Source organism: Perognathus longimembris, chromosome 17 (genome assembly GCF_023159225.1).
Source record: "Perognathus longimembris pacificus isolate PPM17 chromosome 17, ASM2315922v1, whole genome shotgun sequence".
Lineage (NCBI taxonomy): Eukaryota > Metazoa > Chordata > Mammalia > Rodentia > Heteromyidae > Perognathus > Perognathus longimembris.
In genome coordinates, this window is record NC_063177.1 from 38,413,804 (window position 1) to 38,424,236 (window position 10,433).

Here is a 10,433-nt window from a genome sequence, read left to right on the forward strand (position 1 = left end):
CTAGAACTTATAGGCACAGGAAGGTACTTCCTGAACAGAGTCCCAGGGGCACAACAGATAGGAGAGAAACTTGACAAATGGGACTACTACAAAATAAAAAGTTTCTGCACAGCTAAGGACATAGCCACCAAACTAGAAAGACAGCCAACCATATGGGAAAGGATCTTTACCAGCACAGCAACAGACAAAGGCCTAATATCTGTCATCTACAGAGAATTAAAAAAACTAAGCCCCTCCAAGTCCAGTAAACCAGTTAGGAAATGGGCAAAGGAGCTAAAGAGAGATTTCACAAGAGAAGAGATAAAAATGGCAAAGAAACATATGAGGAAATGTTCAACATCCCTGGCAGTAAAGGAAATGCAAATAAAAACAACCCTGACATACCACCTCACTCCAGTTAGAATGGCCTATACTCTGAACTCAGGCAACAACAAATGCTGGAGGGGGTGCGGGGAAAGAGGAACCCTTCTCCATTGTTGGTGGGAGTGTAAATTAGTACAACCACTTTGGAGAACAGTATGGAGGTTCCTCAAAAAGCTCAACATAAACCTACCCTATGACCCAGCCATACCACTCCTAGGCATCTATCCTGAACAACAGGTCCCAAGATATCAAAAAGACATCTGCACTTCCATGTTTATCGCTGCACAATTCACAATAGCCAAAATATGGAAACAACCCAGATGCCTTTCCACAGATGAATGGATCCAAAAAAATATGGTACCTGTACACAATGGAATACTACATAGCGATTAGAAATGGTGAAATATTGGTATTCGCAGGGAAATGGTCAGAACTTGAACAAATAATGTTGAGCGAGACAAGCCTAGAACAAAGGGGCATGATCTCCTTGATATATGACTGTTAATGTGGGGGGAGGGGGAGACAGTAGAGACCAGGTCTGTGAAAACAAATGGTATTTCCCACAGGTTTGGGTTAGCGACCCTACACTATGTAACTAAAACCAAACAACTACTCAACATATAAAGGTCAAAAATTGACCTCTCAATGTATCACAATAGCTCAAAAGCTATGTATGTACGTTCATATTAGACAAGGATAAGCAAACTCTATTGTAGACATTACATTTAAAGCCCTAGGTGAATTTTCTTGGGCGTAGGCCACGTAGATACTGTATATGTTTTTGGTACACTGTGTATTGTATATATGTCTACCTGACCTAGGGAAGGGAAAGATATCACAAGAAATGTACACACTGCCCTACTATGTAACTGTACCCCTTTTGCACAACACCTTGTCAAAAAAATTTGTTTAATTAATAAATAAATTACAAAAAAAAGCTAAAAAAACCCAACAATGCTAGTAAGGATACTTGGAAAGACAGGAAACCCCACACACCTTTGATGGGGTTTGAATTAGTTCATTTACTATACTAGTAAGTATGCAATTTCCTCAAATATATAAATACAGATCTCACAAATTATCATTCTAAAGTACATATATATGTATATATATGTGTGTGTGTGTATATATATATATATATATATATATATATATATATATATATATATATATACACACACATATTCCTGAAGGAGTCATGTAACATAGAATGGAGACACTGCATGCTATATCTATTTCAGGACTATTCACAAGAGTCGAGTCATGGAGTCATCCTGGTGTCTATTTGTGGTGAAAGAACCAAAAATGAACCAAAATATGGTATGTGTGCTCAATGTAGTATTATTCAGATATTCAGAAGAATGACATCATGACTATGGAAAATTGATTGAAAAGGTAATTATCATGTTCAATGAAATAAGATAGACTCAGAAAGACAAGTACTAAAATTTTCTCTCTAACGTTGAATCTTAGAAAAAAGATTTAAAAATAAAAAGAAGCCTTTTAGAGAATGATGTAAATCAATGGGAAAGAACAAATGAAGGACAAATCAAAGAACCTAAGTTCATAGAACCCCCATATATATGCTCATGTCTAAATAAAACTTTCCATTTGTACAATTAATACACACCCATGACAATGCTTTAAAGAGTCAAGAATCAACAACGATGGAAAAATAAACATAATGTATGTAAGAACAATTGGGCAGAGAGCTGAAGTGATCCACAGTAAAATATTTAGAAGACTTATCACTTCAGTGAGCATAGGATCCAAGAACTGGTGCCTACATAAAGAGAACCACCCTCAGTGCTTATAAAGTGTCTGGAAAAGCAAAAGCACATAGGTAAGGAGCATGTGAGTTTTAGCTTATGCATACTGTAGCAAAATCTTAGCAAAATCTGGGAGATGGAGGTAAGTAGTTTACTTAGGAATTACGACAGGACAAGACTGTAGGAAAATTAAGAAATAATTGAGATTCAGGGGGGACACATTACCAAGAAATCCCAAATAGAGAGTTGTCCTTGAGCAACTGGATTACTTTCCCATGGACAACTTTTGGAACACTGGACACACGAACACTGAAGGGGAGGTGAGAAGGACAGGGGCTCACCACTCCTGTCACTGTTGGCAGCTGTGCCTCTGGGGGCCTTAGCTCCTACCTATAGCTTTTTCTTCAGTAGAAGAAGTCCTCAGCAGAGAGTTCAAAGCTCTGGCTCCAGGCAACCATGGTCTATGTTTGGGAGAGCAATAATGAAGACCAAAGCTCACACACCAAGATCGCCCTGCTATGGGACTTTTATTGTTTGGAAATGAGCTACATATTTGAACAACAATTGAAGAAGGAAGAATAAAAACAACATAATGCTTTTATAGTTGTATTTATTCACATTTATTGATGATGTAGGAATAACAGCCTTGGAGAAGGTATAGTTGACAGATTTCATGGAATATTCCAACTGGGGTTCATTTTGAAGAGAGATGGTGAGCTGACAAAGACCAGGTGGGGACAGTGTTTGTGGAGGCCCACACAAACCCCAGTGGGAACTGAGGTTTGCAGTTGGCCTCCATAATCAGCTTGCAGATTTCTACTTCATAAGTGTTGGCAGCTGAAGACTGTAAGAAGCAGGACAGAGGGCTCAGCAAGAATTTGTGCAGCAGTTGGGGCGGCAGCAGGTGGTCCTGCAGCAGGTGGTCTGGCAGCAGCTGGGGCAGCAGCAGGGCTGACAGCAGCAGGGCTGACAGCAGCAGCTGGGGCGGCAGCAGGTGGTCCGGCAGCAGGTGGTCTGGCAGCAGCAAGGCTGGCAGCAGCTGCAACCACAGCAGGAGTTGACCATGGTGTCAGAGGATGGAGGTTGTGGGTGGGTGTGCAAGGAGATGTGGCTGAATGGTTTGGAAGGCTCTGTGTCCCACACGCTCTTTTGTACCCTGCTGAACAGCAAGTGTGATCACATGGAGCATTCATTCCTTGTGGTTGTTTATGTTTACAAACAGGTGGTTATTAAATTAGGCCACTATATTTTCCTGAATAAATTTTCTAATGGGATGGAAAATGTGATTCCATTTTTCTGGTGAATTGGAATCCACCTGTCAGTTCACTCCAAGACCCAACTCCTACGTGTGTGTGTCTTGGTCTAGTTCCTCAAAGAGCCATCACGTGGCTGCCAGTGTCTCATTATGCTATGCTTCAATCTCATTTTACATGGTGCACTGTGTCTACTTTTAGGTACTCAAGATTTTTACAGGCCCATATTTGTGTGTGGTGAATCTAATAAGCCCTTCCTCAGGTCAGGTGGGGAGGAAGGTTTGCAGGTGAGAAGCCAGGAGCAAGGGGACAAGAAGGCCATCAGCACATGTCCCTTCCTCCACTGTGACTCATTGTCCATTGTGCATTTTCTGAGTGGAAAACTGAATTGAGAAATGTCTATATATCTTTGCTTCTTTTCTTCTTTTACTTTATCTGAATCAAATCTCTAAATAATATCTTAGTTCCTCTTATGCAAAAGTAGGCTGCAGAGCTTTGTTGTCCACTAAATATTCTCCTTCATATTGCACTGTGAACTTCTTGTCCTTCAGCATTTGACATAGTGTTTTTGTTCGATGCTTGTACATTTTTGTTTGACTTCTAGTTTTTGTTTTGGATGATTGTGGTAGGAACCCAGGACCACCTGCTTGCTCAGTAATGTTCTGCCACTTGAGTCGCACCTTCAGGCCCCTTTGTGGTTTTTGACAAGACATCTGGAATCCTGTAATTTTCCAATATTTACCTGCTGGACAAATTAGCTGTCACATTATTCTTCTGTCTGATTTTTATATGTACACAACATACCAGATCCATTGACCTTGTCAGTTCTCTCAACAAGACTGACTCTCCTGCTTCATTATTCAAGAGGACTAGTATATTACCTCGTTTACCTTTTCAGTTTTTAAAAATGACAAGTAAAAAAGGAAACCAATCTAAAAATTAAAGAGAATTATGATAGAAAACATGAAATTAAATGTTATTGTAACATTTGTATATAATATCCACAGGAAATACTAAAAGGTAGAAAATGCACATATAATTAGCTGAATGATTAGTTTTGCTAAAACAAGGAAATCATGCTAGCTCCCGATGTATGGTAAAACAGGCAATTTCATTCTTCTGTCATTTATAAGCTTTATCACAGAGTATTTCCAGGTTATGTATTTGGTTATATTTATTTAGTTGTTTATTTTGGAATACATGCAATTATGAATCGTAAATTTTCAATTTGTGTTATGAGTCAATTTATTTCTGGAAGGATCACGATACAAAACAATAATACAATAGTAGGCCACCAAGCCATGTTAACAAAAACAGTACCTTCAGGGAGATGGCTCAAGTGGTACAGCTCTTTCCAAAAAATTAAAACAAACAAAAACAATAAAATAGATATGAGGTGTTACTCAGGGAACAAATGGAATAGAATATAGGACTCTTTACCCAATCATCAGCTAGGTAAAGTATCTTGATTCTTGACAGAAAGTGCCAGAAACACGTTCATCACAGAAGTGCTACAATAACTTAGATGAAGATACTAGCTTTATCAATAATTGCCAGAAAAATGAATACTCAATTGTGGAAAACCTGACCAGAACAACAATGCCCTTGGAAACAGGAGACTCACAGTTGTTTCTCCAGTACAAATATAATTATGTGTGTGTAGATACACATACATACATACATACATACATACATACATACATACATACATATGTGAATATATATCGATCATATCAATAAAAATGGACAATGCAATGAATACACATTGAAGGAACACAATGAGCAACATTCTGTGGAAAATATTCAATGCCTTCTCAATCAAGACTTTTCAAATAGGAACTACACAAAGATTCGATTTCACGGTAGTCAGAATGGCTGACATTAAGTGTTAGTGAGGATCATTGGAAATACAGGTGATGCCACATATTTTCAGGGGGAATTTGAATTAGTTCATTCATTATACTGATAATCATGCTATATCCATCCATATATAAATATAGATCTCACACATGATCCCACTAAAGTACTTCTGCATACACACACACACACACACACACACACACACACACACGCACATATACATAGGCATTGGGCAACATAGAATGGAGACACCTGCATGTTTGTATCTATTTCAGGATTAATCACAAGTGCCAAGTCATGGAGTCATCCTGGGCTCCCAATGATCGTGTAAAAAGAACCAAAATGTGTGTTGCATATGCTCAATGCAGTATTATACAGACATTCAGAAGAGTGGTGTCATGACTACGTTGTAGGAAATTGATGAAGTGTTAATTATCATGATCAATGAAATAATATAGACTCAGCAAGTCAAGTATCAATTTTTTCTCTTATATTGAATCTCTAAAAAAGAAGCCTTGTAGAGAATAAAGTACACCAATTGGCGGGGGGCAGGGTTTAAATATGGGTAATCACAAGGACTAATCCAAGAACCTAAGATCAAAGAACTCCATACACATGTATGATAATGTCTAAAAAGTTTGTGTTTGTATGATTAATATACACCAATGACAATGCTTTAAAGAGTCAAGCACTAACAACAGTAAAACATTATTTATCTAAGAACAATTGGGCAAAGAGCTGAAAGGATCCACATCAAAATATTCTGAAGAATTCTCACTTCATTGAGCATGGGATCCAAGAGCTGGTGCCTACATAATGAGAACCATTCCCAGTGCTTTTTGAAAAGGTATGGAAAAGTAGCAACATTTAGATGAGGAAGATGTGAGTCTTAGTTTGTGTACATTCTGGGGCACAGGGAAACCCAGGACTGTGAGGTGAGTGGTTTACTGGAGGAATGATAACAGGACAGATGTGTGGGAAACTTGAAACAATCAGGAGTCAGGAGGGAAGCAGTGCAGAGTGACTCCATATGGAGAAGTCTTCATGGGTAGCTGGATGACATTCCCATGGACGACCTGTGGAACACTGGGCAGGGTGGACACAGGCCTTGAGGGGAGGGGAGCAGGACAGGGGCTCACCAGCTCCCCTCTCTGTTGCATCTGTGCCATTGGGGGGCCTGCGCTCCTGCCTAGAGTTTTTCTTTTCCATAGAGGAAGTCCTCAGCAGAGAGTTTTAGGCTCTGGTTCAAGACAACCATGGACTGCATTTGAGAGACCCAAGGAGAAGGAGGAGAGCTGACACACCCACCATGCTCTGCTGTGTAAATTTTATCTTCTGGACATGAGTTCCCTATCTGAACAATTAAGGAAGGAAAATTAAAGAGACGTAATCTTTCATATTTGCATTTATTCACTTTTATTGATGATGTAGGAATAACAGCATTTGAGTAGGTAAAAAGATGGTTCACAGTTTTTATGACAAATGTGAACTCAGGATTGTTTTGAAGCAGGGTAGTAAGATTCCATAGACTGAGAGGGAGGCAGAGTATTTGGAGGCCCACACAGAACCCAGGAGGGACTGAAGTTTAGAGGAGGCCTGCCCACGATTTAATTCAGAGGAATACTACATCAGTAATGCTGCCTACTGAACAGCATAAGGGTGCAGGTGAGAAGGCTCAGCAGCAGGAGTCAGTGCAGCAGCAGGGCTTGCAGCAGCAGGGTTGGCAGCAGCAGCAGGGGTGGCAGCAGGTGGTCCTGCAGCAGGTGGTCTGGCAGCAGCAGGGCTGGCAGCAGCAGGGCTGGCAGCAGCCGCAGCCACAGCAGGAGTTGACCATGGTGTCTGAGGATGGAGGTTGTGAGTGGGTGTTCAAGGAGGTGTGGGTGAACAATTTGGAAGGCTCTCTGTCCCACATGCTCTTTTATACCCTGCTAAAAGAGCACGTGTGATCACACAGAGCGTTCGTTCCTTGTGGTTGTCTAAGTTAATAAACAGGTAGTTTTTTAGATAGGACACTGTATTTTCCTGGTTACATTTTCTAGTGGGAAGGAAAGCATGACGCCATTTTTCTGGTGTGCTGGAATTCCTATCAGTCAGTTCAAGAAGAACCATTTCTTTAGTGTGTGTGTCTTCATCTAGTTTCTCAAAGAGCCATCATGTGACAATCAGTGTCTCATTATGCAATGCTTCAGTCTCATTTCACATGGTCCACTGTGTCTACTCTTAGGTATTCAGATCTTATAGCCTCATATTTGTGTGTGGTGACCCAGGAGGCCACAGCCTCACTAGAACCTAATGAGCCCTTCATCAGGTCCCGTGGAGAGGAAGGTTTGCAGGTGAGAGGCCCGCAGTGTGGGGACAGGAAGACCATCAGGACATGTTCCTTCCTCCACTGTGAGTCAGTATCCATTTTCTATATGTTTTATGGAAAGAATAGACTAACTCTGGGTGAAAACGTTCATTGGAAATCACCTCTATATCTTTTCTTCTTTTTATTTAAAAAAAAATCTGAATCAAATCTGAAATCTTTTAGTTCCTCTTGTGAGATAGTGGGCTGCGGAGCTCTGCTGTCACCTAAAATTGCCCTTAATATTGTCCTGTGAACTTGTCGTCCTTCAGGATTTAACATAGTGTTTGTGTCATTTGTGTGTTTTGCTTTATTTAATTTTTGGTTTCGTTTTAGAGAGGTGCTGTGAGTCAAGCTAAATAATGCTCTACCACTTCTTCCCACTTTCTGGATTTTAATGAGACATCTGGAATCGTGTCCTTTTCCAGTATTTACCTGCTGGTACAGGTTAGATGTCACATTATTCTTCTGTCTTATTTTTATTTGTGCACAACTTTACAGATTTCTAATGAGCTTCATAGTTCTATCCATATACAAGACTCTCCTGCTTCATTCTTTGAGAAAACATTATCCTGTTCAGGTTTTCAGTTGTTAAAAGTAAAAGGTTACATACACACACACAACAAAAGAAAAACAAGTCTACAAAAGAAAAGGTAGATAGATAGTATATACCATGAAATGGTCTAGTGCTCTATTTATAGAGTACAGAGAGTAAATGCTGAAAGTTTCAAAAATACCTATCAAATGTTTGATTTGTTTACCGAATAAATGATATGTCCAGTGGATAAAATGATTTGTCCTGTGGGAAGAGACTTTTCCACTAGGATTTACTAGGTAAGGCCAGACAGAGGAAACTCAAAAGACTGAAGAAAGGCTACAGGTTTTCTTAGAGAGTAAAGAAAGCTTTTCCCCACAGGTAAAAAGGTGAAACACATTCTCAGTGTACAGCAATGCACAGACAACACAGTTCCTATGGCTTTTTTCAGAGAGCTTATCATATAGTTCTTTGCCTGCCAGAAAGAATTTTCTCCACTGACTCTTCTGTGTACCCATCCTTAAGCAAAGTACCAATTTTCATAGCAGCGCTTTGCGAAAGCCATTTCCCTCAAGAGTTAGACTTATTCACATTCAAAACATTGCATTTGTTGCCTGAGATGTTTGGACTATTGAGTCTTCAGCAATTCCTTGTGCATTTAAGGGCTTCTTTATGTAATTCGGTGAAGAATGCCACTGGAATTTTGATGGGAATTGTATAGCATAATTAGACATTTTTGGTTAATCTTGCCTTTTCACCTTTTACCAATCCATGAATATAGTATATATTTCTAACTTGTACATGTCTTCTTCAGTTTCTTCTGTAGTCTATAAGTTTTATCATGATTTCCCAAGTCTTTGATTAAGTTCATTTTAGTTATTTATTTATGAACAGATCTGATTATGAATAGGACTTTTTTTTGTCTTTTATTCTTGATGAATTTATTTTTGGAAGTACCACAATATAAAACTTAAAATTACATCACCTAATACTCACTAGACACTATGTTGGAAAAGAACTTTACAAGTTGGAGAAGGAGGGGATTGGGAGGGGAAAAAGTAGGAGAAAATGAGGAAGAAGCTCACACTGTTCAAAAGAAATGTAACTGTAACCCCTCTGTATGTCAAATTTACAATAAAATTTTAAAAAGAAAAAGTTAGGCAAAGGCCTAAGTCCTGAGTTCAAAGCCCAAGTATTGGTGCCCATGCACACATTTTCACACGCACACACACATACACACACAGAAGGTGAAATGGGTTCAAAGCAGTACCTGTGTGTACTTATAATGCATCACCTTCCATTTTCCTCACCACTCACTCATGCCTCCTCTCCTTCAGTCCCATTAGCCAGGCTCAGGCCATCAGAACCAAGCTTTCTGGACTCATTCCTTTAGTTTTGTATCTGGTATTTCCTTCCTTCTGCAAAACCAACCTGGTGGACTTTCTTAAAGCCATAACTATGTTATTTCCTCAAAGATCTACAGTGGCTCTCCTATTGCTAGTGAAAGGACTCTAAACTTCAATCTCTACATTTCCACTTGTGTGGGTGTTGCTAATTATTTGCCTCACTTGTATCAGAAGCTAGCCTCCCCCCTCCCCATCCCCTGGCATTTCCTGTCCTTTTCACAACTCTGTGCTGTCCCTCTGCATTACTGAGCTTCTAACAGACATGAGGTGACATTACTACTTTCCTTAGGTCTTAGCAATGACTTTTTCCAGAGTGTTCTCTCCTCCACTTTCACAGACCCAAACTATAGTTCTTTAAGGCTCAAGTGAAGTTCCTGAGTACAAATAGGAGAGTTCCTTTCTCTTTTGCAGTTTAGATAATCAAGATGAATGATACTAAGTTATAAGGGATTTTTTTCCTACCAAGGTCTTCTCTACTCATCACATACTATCCTGGAGCAAAGAGGTAATTTTCTGTATAGCCACAGAGCAGTCCCATGCATACAGTAAGGAAGAGACAGAGCATGGATCTGGCAGACAAGGGAATCCTTAAACATGATCTAGGCATTGTGGTGCTGTTCAATAAACAGATAAAACATTTTTTAGAAAATTGTATCACTTAGCCATGTTAACAACAATAGCTGTGTCACCTGAAGAGATGGCTCAAGTTGTACAGCTCTTTCATAGCAAGTTAAAACAAACAAACAAACAAAAAACACACAACACCTAAAATAGGAACAAGGGCCAATGGAATAGAATAGAAGATCCAGAAATTTACCCAATCAGCTAGCTAGCTACAGTATTCTGTTTCTTGGCAAAAAGTACCAGAAACACATACAGTACAAAAGTGCTACTATATTGGAG